This window comes from Peromyscus eremicus, chromosome 22 (genome assembly GCF_949786415.1).
Source record: "Peromyscus eremicus chromosome 22, PerEre_H2_v1, whole genome shotgun sequence".
Classification (NCBI taxonomy): Eukaryota; Metazoa; Chordata; class Mammalia; order Rodentia; family Cricetidae; genus Peromyscus; species Peromyscus eremicus.
In genome coordinates this window covers 26,697,056-26,709,159 of record NC_081437.1, presented here as the reverse complement: position 1 = coordinate 26,709,159, position 12,104 = coordinate 26,697,056, and positions in this window count along the sequence as shown.

Below are 12,104 nucleotides of genomic sequence, written 5' to 3'. Positions count from 1 at the left end.
ACACCTTACCTTCTTGGTGTGTCTGCATTTGTTCCTCCACTCCCCAAGATTTCCTTCCAGAACTGCCTCCCAATCTGAGATCTGGACACTTTCTTTATTATGTCCCACTTGACGTATATCTTTTTGTTCCAGTATAAGATAGATTTCAGCATTATACCTTTGTAACATAATTTAAAATCAAGGAATGTGACCTATAACTTTGTTATCTTTCTTCAACATTTAGCTGGTTATTTGGAGTCACTTTTAGTTTCACGCATGTTTTTATTATCACTAGAAAACTTTTCCAGGCCACATTTAGTCCTTCTAGCTTCTATGTATGTCTAGGATGTTCTAGGTAAGCATGCATATGACTTACAGTTTCACTACTTCCAAAAAAACTCTTGAAGTCATTCATTTTTATTCTTCATGCATTGTTCTACCAAGTGAGACCTCCGATCTGGTGTTGATCAGGACAGATGAAAATAGACCTTCTTGTTTTCTTCCTGATCTTAGAAGGAAAGTATTTCATCTTTCATCCTTGGTGAGCTGCTTCACAGTTTATCAGGCCGAGACCATCTGCTTCTGTTGCTGATTAACTGAGAATTTGATCATAAATTCCTATGTTTGTACAATGGTAGTGTTTTCCCAAGTGATTTCTCTACATCCATTGAGAAGACCAATAATGTTTTCAATAGACTAAATTAATAAATTCCATAAATATTCAGATATTATACCGATCTTGAATGAATGAGACAGATTCCTTGTACTCACTGTATTATCTTTTTTTTCCTATAGTGATAGTTTTGATTAGCAGGAGATGCAACATTTCCACCTGTTTTCATAAGGCATATTAATCAGTACTATTTTTCTTACACTTTTATCTCCTTTCTTTTTTGAATGATTCAGGCTAAAAATTAAATTGAAAAGTGTTGTGAAATTTTCTGTTTTGCAGATATTAATGATTTAAATGATGTATCAAGCATTTTAAGGACCTAGAGTAATCTATACAAAGGTTGTTATCCCTGATTCTTTAAAAAATAGTTCCCAGGAACAGTAACTAAGCACTAGAGATGGTCAAAAGTTAATGAAAAAATTCTAATGGTCTCACATTAGATACTATCACATGAGTTTCAAGCTTATATATGATGTGTCCAATGTTGAGTACTAATATACTAAAATAATTGAGAGTTAATAACATTTCAAAAAGAAACATAATCTGAAGGGAAGTTCTAAAACTTGATGTTTCCTGCTGAAGTCCCCATTGTTACTGCAACTGCCACACATATTTGAAATCAGCACCCTATCACCCAGACTCATTTTGGATTGATTGAGTCACACAGGAATTGTTTCAGGCATCACCCCTGTTTTTACAGACGTGTGCCAAAGACACTCCAGAGATTTGGAGGAGTTAAAGTGTCAAAATCCACAGTTGTGTGAGTGTCAAAAAAATTGTGTTTTGAGGTCCCAAGAAGCTGTAGAGTTTCTGACATGTAATGGATCCTTATATATTAGACGTATTTGCATGTTGTCTGTTTTCTTTCAGATATATTCTGCAAAAACAAAACAAAACATAAAACAGTGCAGCATCTTAATATAAGATGTAATTCATTGCAGAATGCTACAAAGAGGTGATTTAACGTCTACCAGTGTTTCTGTTGTGGCTGGTAGCCACTGCCTCTGGTGGATTGATGGGTAAAGAATCAAGTGAAGTTATTGGATAAGGAGATGATACAGTTAGTACATGAGGGAACTGGCATACATATGTAACAAGACTTCTTAATGACCATCAATACATTCACTTTAGTTAATGTCAAGATAAGCCTAGAAACTATCCATAATTTTGAAATATTAGAAAAATTAGTGGTTTTGATCTGGACATGTAGAAAGAAACAATATGGCATTAATGTTCTCTGTGATTTAGAAAATGAACTAAATGAGACTATGAGTCTAAAAATATATGACTACATCCTCCAGACCCATCCCTACACCTGGCATGTATTCAGAGCTAAATAAATATTATTTCTGCATAGCAGTAATGAGTGATGTAAAGAACACTTGTCCATGCATATTAGATTTAATGTCATCCTGTGAAAAACCTTCTTTTGAATTTTCATATCTAAACTACAAGGACTTACTTAGCTATATACCTCCCGTGATGTAAATCAGTTTAACCCCTTCATTTCTGCACTGATGTCCTTGCTGTCTTGTCTTGGGCTGTCTGGTCCCTTTCTTTGCTAATTTTCTTCTTTATTTTCTTAATCTGATTAATATATTTCCATCTTTATCAAGTCTAATAGATAGCTGATCTAATTTGGAGCTTATAAATTATACAGTTGTATAGGAATTGATTATAGCACATAACTCTAATAGCCTGACAATCTTTTCAGAGATTAGAAATGCTGCTGAGTTCCCTTTTCTATGGATGATTAATTTTCAGTGCTTATCAGCTCTCAAACTGAAAATTAAGCAATACATATTTGCTTTGTGGATGACCAGTTTTATTAAAGTAGTAGGGTTGATGCAATTAATTATCAATACTCTATAAAGAGGAGCCAAAATTAAAATGTCTTAAAAGAAGGAGGCAGGTAGGCATTTTCAATGGTAAAATTCAGTTACTATCCTGAAGAAGAATGCTAGTCTATGATTTTATGCAATAATCTAGATATCATATAGACACTATCAATAAAGTTCCTGGGTTTTTCACCTTTTAAGGAAAATGGACTTATTGGCATACTATTCAAAGCTGAATGCCTCACAGATGTTCCATTTGATACCATAGACATTTTTCTGCCCATATAGGTGCTCAGAGTCTGCCACCAACATTGGTGCTTACACTGTACTGGGCAAGAGAAAATTACATATCAAATCCAAATATTTAGCTTCCTTGGACCTCAGTTGTGAACAAAAGAATGCAGTTAGTATTCTCACAACTAAAAGTGGGTAGGTGGTTATGGGACCCCTCAGCCTAGATCCTAGGAATTGCACGAATGGTGTTTTGTTATAGTCTTGTTCTACAGGAAGACACTGTGTCCACAGGCTGGATGTCCCTGAAGTGTTTTGCTGAACGGTGGGATAATTGTCCCAGACTGGTAATCTTGAGGGTTTTTTTTTTTCTTTTTTTTTTTTTTTTTTTTTTTTTTTTTTTTTTTGGTTTTTCGAGACAGGGTTTCTCTGTGTAGCTTTGCGCCTTTCCTGGGACTCACTTGGTAGTCCAGGCTGGCCTCGAACTCACAGAGATCCGCCTGGCTCTGCCTCCCGAGTGCTGGGATTAAAGGCGTGCGCCACCACCGCCCGGCGGTTTTTTTTTTCAATATGGGACTTTCTTTGTCATAATTTATTGATAAAATCATTACTAAAAGTTGTGGGTAAGAATTGCTATATTTTTGATGGGAGTTGGGGTCATAGGATTGAAATTTGAATTGGACTCAATTTTATCATTTCCACAAATTCTTAAGGCAAGGAATGCCTTGACATATCATTAATATATGTACTAGGTACCCCATACATTGTATGCACTATAATTTTGTGCAAATCCAGGTAAATAATGTTTCAAGTGTAGTTTTAGGTGCCATCACTATAGTCTTGATAAATTATACCAGCAAATACTACCCAATGTCCTTTCCACTAATGCAGAGTCCAAAATTCAAAATATAATTATTATAGGTAGAATTGTTTAGAAGTCGAGTTGACTAGGGATATTTGTGATGTCTTTCAAGTACATAGGTTTACTATTCAGAATAGAGTTTCCCTTAATCAACTTGCTTCCTTCACATATCTATGATGTCGTGGTCACTTACTTTGATCTGTCTACATTCTCCGGAGAGTAAACCTTCCAGAACTCTTGTAGATGGGGGAGATGCAACCTCCAAGTTGTAAGAAGCAGTAGAGGGGGTGTGTATACAGAGGACCAGAAAGGCTAGAGTTCAGGGAAGAGAAAAAGTATATGTTTTAAACTCTTATGTGGTACTATCTGAAAATTAATTTAACACAAAGGGAATATTGAAATTGTACTGTCATATAAACACATAAGTGATCCAATGTAGAAGCTAGAAACAGAAAAAAAACAACCTGAAATATAGCTGATTTTAAAAAGTAACAAACCTGAAATGGCTGCAGATGGAAAAACTGAAGTTTTTTTTTTTCCTGGAGGATAAGGATGAGTACTCAGATTTTACAGGAACAAAAGGAGTTCCAATTTGCATAAGTCATAAAGGTAGAATGCCATGTATCAGCAACTGTGAATGTGAAATGTGGTTTGAGGGTAGAGAGTGTGGGATGGGTGTTAGGAGGATCTGTCCTTTACTGTAAACTATTCACATAAGTAAAGATTCTCTGAGGCTAAGACATGCACATATACACCAGACAGACTAAATACATTGGGTTTTGCCCACAAGGCACATATGGGAGTGGGTAGGCAGAGTGGATCCTGTCAATCATCTTTGGTGTCTTTGCAATTCTGAGAAGTGTTTGTCTCTCACTGTCCAGCCTCCGATACCACAGATGTCCCCAGACAACTTAACTTCTCAATAATTCTCTTTTTAGTGTACTCAGAAACATTTCGCCACAATTAGAATTGTCCCTAAGCCCCATAACAGCACAAAATTTAGGAAAATTCAATAACAACTTTTGGGATTATTCATTTTGTGCGAATGTACCTTTTACTAGCCAATTATGAAGCCTGGAAAAAAAACCTGCTAAACAAAGGATTGCTGGCACAGAACTGTATGCCATTTGCTTCTTTACTTCAATTGTAACACAAACGCTATATTAATTAAGGGGCTGTTTATTATTGTTATTATTATTATTATTATTATTATTATTATTTAGGTCATGAATAGTCTACTGCTCCTATTTTCAAAGAGAATCACTTTTAAATTTTAAAAAGGAGTACATTTCACTGAAAACCCATGTATCTATTAAATGCACACACAATGCAGTGTGAAGTTTAGAGACTACCCCAAACAAAGGGCTTTGAAGCAACAGGTACAATGAGCAAATGCTCCCTAGAGTTTTAACTGTGAGGAACAGTTTATCTTTAGAATACATCAGTGAATGAAGGAAATGGGTCATGAAATCCAGCCTCAGGTCTTTGGTCTGTTGCCGATGACTTGTGAACTTTTATTATTGTCAGTTCTAGAAGAGAATGAGGAAAGATGGATAAAAAGAGATTTGAAACAATCCTTCTGTAAGACATGTAAAGGTCTGAGCTAGTGTCCTCCTTCCCAGCTGGCAAGTTAGCTCACTGATTCAGGACTGCTGTTGGAAGACATGAGATTCTGGAATTAGAGATAAGGGACAACTTATCCCTTACAGCAAAGAAAATAGCTGGAACATAAGCACTTTTGAAGCTACTTACCTATGACCCAGTCCTCACAGATCAACCAGCACAGGGCAAAGTGACCCCTGCACACACTGTTGGTTCTGTCAGAAGACAGGAACCATAAGTAGATAAAAGTCAAATATTTTATAACAGTCAAGGTCAGTTGTCCTGCTTAACCTCTGCTTTTGAGTAAAGCATGGATCTACCTGCCAAGCCTTTTTTAGCACACAAATAGTCTCACAAACATTGCCTACTGGAAGAGGAAAGTCCAGTTTACAGGATACCCATGTCTTTACGAAAACACACAAAGAAATCTCTCCCAATGATGCCCACCCTCTTTTCTGCAACATCTAGTCTGATGAACCTGATGGCACATGGAGTGAATCCTACATTGGACTCAGTCAGCTCAATCAAGACTCTACTCAAAGGATTCAAAAAATCAGGAAGAGGCAAGCACACAACGTCACGCTCTACAATGGCCACCCACAGTTTTGTGCCCATGACTACTCAGGTGTGCATTAGCAATAATGTTTATCACTTATCTGACTTTTAGGGAACATATCTATTTTTAGTGATAAGCTATTTCAGAGTACTGATTTTACATTCTCAGGAAAACTAGAAACCATAAATGGCATCTGATGTCATTTTTTTTCTTTTACAGATAATGAAAATAAGACTGCAGCAGGAAAAAAAATATGATTGGTTCAACAGAAAACAGCTATTAACTCAGGTCCTTGCTTCCAGGCTATGATCAGGATGAAAACAAAAATGCCTTCCAGCTAATGAAGACTGTGACCAGCTCTGTGACTTCCTCGTATGCCCAGTACTGTGCATAGGGACCAGAAAAGACATGCCAGAAGTGTTTTTCTTAAACCAATTGGCAAGTAATTCAGTGCTAACTAGATTATCAAGCCATTGGAAAAGATATTATGGTTACATTCCATTAAATAAAGAAAGCTATAAATCAGCTAGTGGCGGGGTGGGGGTAGGGATTTACTTGCATCAGAAGTAAGCATGGTACAAACCAAGCCTCAATTCTCTGAGGATCATTGGTGAGAAGTTGAGGTAAGCAGTCCTGCCCATATTGGGACAGAGAGTAAGGTCTGAGAAAATGAGGGGGTGGAAGATTCTGAAAGGCAGAGTATGCTTACTTCTGAGAAGGGCAACCTTGCCCTTCATCATGACAGAACCTGTTCTCAGTAAGCCAAGTCATACTATCCCTTTAGGCGCTAGTGCGGTCTCTGTCAACACAAAGAATGCTTCTAATTTAAGAGTGTTTCTGCTTCTGTTGGTACAGCTTCAGACAGATATCAGAATGTAAATTCTTAATTATAATCAAATTAATTTATCTGAAATTTTCAATCTTATACCTTCATATCTAAGTTTCCAGATACCAAATCATTATTAAAAACAAAATAAAACAAAAACAAACCCAGAGAACACATAATTGCTTGGGGTTTATAAAACAACCCTGGTGTTATTTGTCTCCCCTTCCTCCTGCAGTATTGATATCCCTCACCCCTTTCCTAAGTAAAGCTCTCACCTCTATTTTCCCTGTTCATTCCCTTCATATCACATATATCCCCGGGTCACCTTTCCCTACCACCCCACTGTCTCTTTATAGGTTCCTGGTTTCTACTGTTAACTCAATGTTATAGAATAAAACCTGAAGACCAGGAGCTAGGATGCACAGAGGAGAGCAAATACATGGCCTTTGCCTTTCCTGGTCATGATTTCCTCACCCAATACAATCTTTTCAAGTTCCATTGATTTACTCACAGATTTCATGATTTTGTTTTTCTTGCAGCTGAATTCCACAGCATATATTTACTACCACATTTTCATTATCCATTCGTTAATTGAAGGACATTTAGGTGCTTTCCGTTTTCATTCTGTTGTGAATAGGGTGACAATCAACATGGATGAGGAGGTTTCTATGGAATAGGATGTCAAATCCTTTTGGCATATGCTAAGGAGTTTCAGGTCACATGTTAGATTTATTTTTAGCTTTTTGAAGATTCTTCAATCCGATTCTAAAACGTATCCTTATACCCATAGATAAGTATAACTCCCATCCTTTATCATATATATATATATATATATATATATATATATATATATATATATATATATATATATAAATGCTATTTGTCTATATAGCAAATAGAGACCCTTACAGAAAACCAAAGCTAGAAGCAAGTCAGAGACCACTGGATCAACGAGAGCCCAGATACAATGGATACATCTTTAACACAACTCCTGCACCGAAGGCTTAGGGATCATGGAAGAAGGGGCAGAAAGATTCTACAAGCAAGAAGAGCAGGAAGTCCACTGTGAAACTGTATCTCCTACAAATTCTGCCTAAACACACCCTTAACAGTGACAATTTTAATAGACATACTAACATGGAAGGGGGGAAATATCACAGAGTCCCACCCCTAAACAAAGAACCATAGGCAACGAATGACTGAGGAGAGAGAAATGGAGAATTAGCCTGTGTATGTGTGTGTGTACATGTATATATATATATATATATATATATATATATATATATATATATATACACATATATACATATATATAGAGAGAGAAGAGAGACAGAGAGATATAGATATAAATATGTGTTTGTATGCAGACATATATATATGTAGACATATATATATAGAGAGAGAGAAGACAGAGATATAGATATAAATATATGTTTGTGTATGTAACAATAATAATCAAAGCAAAAGAGGCCAATAATTTGAGAGAAACATAACAGGGCCACCATAGGAGGGTCAGAGAAAGGAGACATCGGAGTGGTTAGAGGGGAAAATAAGAGGGGTAAATGATATAATAGTATTTATATTGAGATATATTAAATTTTAAAATGTAAAAAAAAAACCAACATGACACCTATACTTAAGATTGGTTTTGGTTCTCTGTGCACGCTCGTGTGCACACACACACACACACACACACACACACACACACATGCACACAGCTGTGCTAGGTCTGATTTCTTTGACTTACATCACTGTTTTTATACATATATACCAACTACATAATGGTCTAATTTCTAGTAGGCATGAAATGAAAAAAATGACAGTATCCTACAGGAAAAAAAAAATGTCTGTTTCTGAGGTCCTCACATTCCATCTGGAGAGCAAGAGTGTACCTTATAGAATGCCCCACAATTCCAGACTGTGAGGAGCAGGGCAGAGGCTCAGCATATGCTTTTCCTGTCAGCAGAGTTACTGACCCCAATCCCAATGCCTCTACCCACTGGTGACAATATCCTAAGAAAGCAACCCAACTGCTCTGTTATATTTTTTTCTAATACATACTTCACATGGTTTTCCTGAGGTGAAAATGAATTAAAAGACACCAAGTTCTTAATACACTCTCAAACAAATACTTACCCTTTATCCTTCTGCAAATATCGAATATTCATATAGAAGGTGGGAGAGTAAATTGATTACTACACGCTGCCCAGACTGAGTGAGGTTCAATCCATGTTTTTCTGCAAAAATCATCAACACTTCCTACAAATTGCTTTTAAAACACTATGCTCTACATATACCAGAGCCTTTATCTTTTCTAATCATGCCCATGCCCTCACATACATGTAACGCACATGCACACAGGCAGACAAACACATACATGTACAATGACATTTCACAGGCTATGGGTGTTGGATGCTAGACCCGTCATGTCTGCCATCGTTTGCTGCCCCTTCCTTCATGATGCCTTCCCAATTAACTAGATGGAACAATTTAGTTAGCTCACTTGCCTTCCTAAAATTGTCTCTTGCTCTATGCTATTTGTTAGCAATACGCCTTTGGTCTGGCAACATCCTTCTCTAATATTTGTGCATTAGATCCTTATGGCACAAAGGAAAAAGCAACTCTAGTTAGTTGTCAAATGGACTGGTGTATATAAAAATATCCGTGAAAGAGCTTGGTATATAGTATATCTCATTAAATATAAATCCATGAACATTTTAGGATTAATTCAGTACTATTCTAGAATTGAGATGACATGATAGTATTACATGTGTGTGTTTTATCACAAAAGTCTGTTGTGGGAGTATACAGTAAAAGAACTCATCTAACTTTGCCCGCTTTTGCATTCTTGTTGTCACAGAAAACGTCATGAAAAAAAAAAAAAAAAAACCACTGAACAGCTAGTGCATTTCATACCACCACCACAATACAAAATGCAGTATGGGCACTGAAAACTCTTCAGAACAAAAAGTAAAGGAGTTCCTTGTGAGGCCGTGATTTTATTCTATTAGTTCATTTCATGGGGAAAAAAAAGTAATTTTATCTCAGAAGCAGTAAATGTACTATCACATTGTATCCATGCAAGTCAAGAAGGCTTACTGCTTTCAAACAGGACATGCTAGAAATATTTTTTAAAAATTTATATCCAATGAGATTGTGTGTGTATCCACCTGTAATATGTAAATTATGATATATATATATATATATATATATATATATATATAAACTTAATTTGGTTAATACAAAAAGTTGGGAAGTCAAAAAAGCAGTTTGAAACATGATAACAACAGAAAGTCAAGGCATATGTGGAAAATGTAACCCCAAATATGTTGTATCACCACAGGAAAAGTAATTAACTTAAAGGCACAATTGAAATACTAAGGTCATTGGGATGGATTAATAAATCAAACTCAACTAAACATTGTTTACAAAAGATATAAATTAAATTTAAGAATAAAAAGCCAAAAAAATCAAAGAAGAAAAAAAAACTGATTTAGCTATTTTAATATCTACCATGACAAACTTTCAGACAATCAGAGATTTTAAAAAGAAGAATGCTTAGGGTAAGTATATTACCCAGTCATCAAAAAAATATGAGAATTCTAAGACCTGCATATTTAACTTAGACAACATAAAAATTAAACCTGCAGAACAGAAGGGAGAAAGGCAGAAGACCACAGACATGGAGAAAAATTTTAATTCACATCTCTTAGAAGTTGATCGAACTGGTAGAAAAATGTGAGGTCTAGGAGAACTGAGCATTAGTCCCAAATGAAGCCTGATCAATACAAGCAAGTCATCAGGACAGTGGCAAAGCCACCCACCAGAGCAGAGCACACGTTCTAGTCAGTATGCTTTCAACATTTGCCAAAATTAGTATTGTCCTCGGAATACAAAAGAGTTTCAACAAATTTCAAAGGGCTGAAATAAAAAGCTGTAATATCCTTTCATGCAATGTAATTAAGCTAGAAATCAATAATGAAAAAAGTAAGCAGACATTTCCAAATGTTTTTAAATTAAGCAAGACAACTCAAAATAATGCCTGGGTCAAAAAAATCAAAACAGAAATTAGAAGGTATTTTGAACTAGATAAAATAGGATGGCATGTCAAAACTTTGGAAGCTGCTAGGCCTGTAGGTAACTTTGCATTTATTTACATGTTTAAAATAGTTCAATTCTGCCCAAAAATCAAAGGGAAGCATGGATCAGGTGAGTGATTGTAGTTTGGAATAAAGAGATACAACTGAATGTTTGCCTTAAAGAGATTTTATACCTTTGATATTGGTTAGACAAATGTTGCATGTTTTATTTCCTATATAGCAGAATCTTGATTTAAATTTATGTATACATAAACAAACATCTAAATGTGCACACACACACACACACACACACACACACACACACACACGAGAAAAAGAGGGGGGAGGGTACTAAGATAAGGAAGAAAGACATTTGAAATGGGAGAAAGAAGAACAAGAGATGATAGTTGAATATCTGTGAATATATGTAACACAAAAGCCGAAGAAGACATGGTAGGAGTAGGGGAGAGAAATGGAAGAACCAGTCAAGAGAGTGAGGAGGAAGTGAGTAAGAACAGGTATTATAACATATATCAATGTATGTGTGTGAAAATATCACAGTGAAACCCACTGCCTTGTGAATAAAATGTTAGTAACTTTTCAAAGAAGAACAATAGCAAAAAATAGTTGGTACAGTATAATCTATCTTATAAAGTCAGTAACAGCAGCAAATTATATGCAAAAAACACAGAAGGAATGAAATAATAAATATGAAAAGATAAATTAATAAGATGGCAAAGTTATATATATATATATATATGTATACATATATTAGTCTTTGGATATATATTGAAACAAATGAAATTGGAGCTGGGAATGCTCTTGTAGCTTTCAATGAAAGAATGTAAACATAAGCAGAAATATTTCACATGTTTGTGGCTTGGAAGGCTCAGACGTGACAAAAAGCTAATCATTTTCAATTTTGTCAACAGAGCCTGTGTTAGGCCAATAGGATTTTTTTTATTTCAATAGAAATGACAAGACAATCTTAAAGGTTTTATAAAAATTCAAAGGAACTAGAAACCCAAAATAGGAGAAAACAAAAGCAAAGATCTATTACAAGTCAAGAAAAAGGCAACTTAATAAACTAGGTAGAACACTAGACCTTACACTTTGAAAAGTGCATTATATAAACAGCAGTGAATATCATAAAGTGCTAAATGCTATTTGTAATCAAGGAAATATATATTGAAACACCAGGAGGTACTAACTAAAATCAGTAGCTAACTCAAGCCTTGTATATCCAAATCCTGGAATGTATATAGCAGTAGATCAAAAATGGATAAATAATAATATTGGGCCATGTAAACATACCCATCAAATAATATATGTATATATCAAGATCTTGATGAAGCAAAATAGATACAAACTAGAAGGATAAAAATACTCTAAGTTGATATAAAATATCACAGGAAATAAATACAAGAAAATGTGTTGGGTAATAGATTGTGGTTTGCT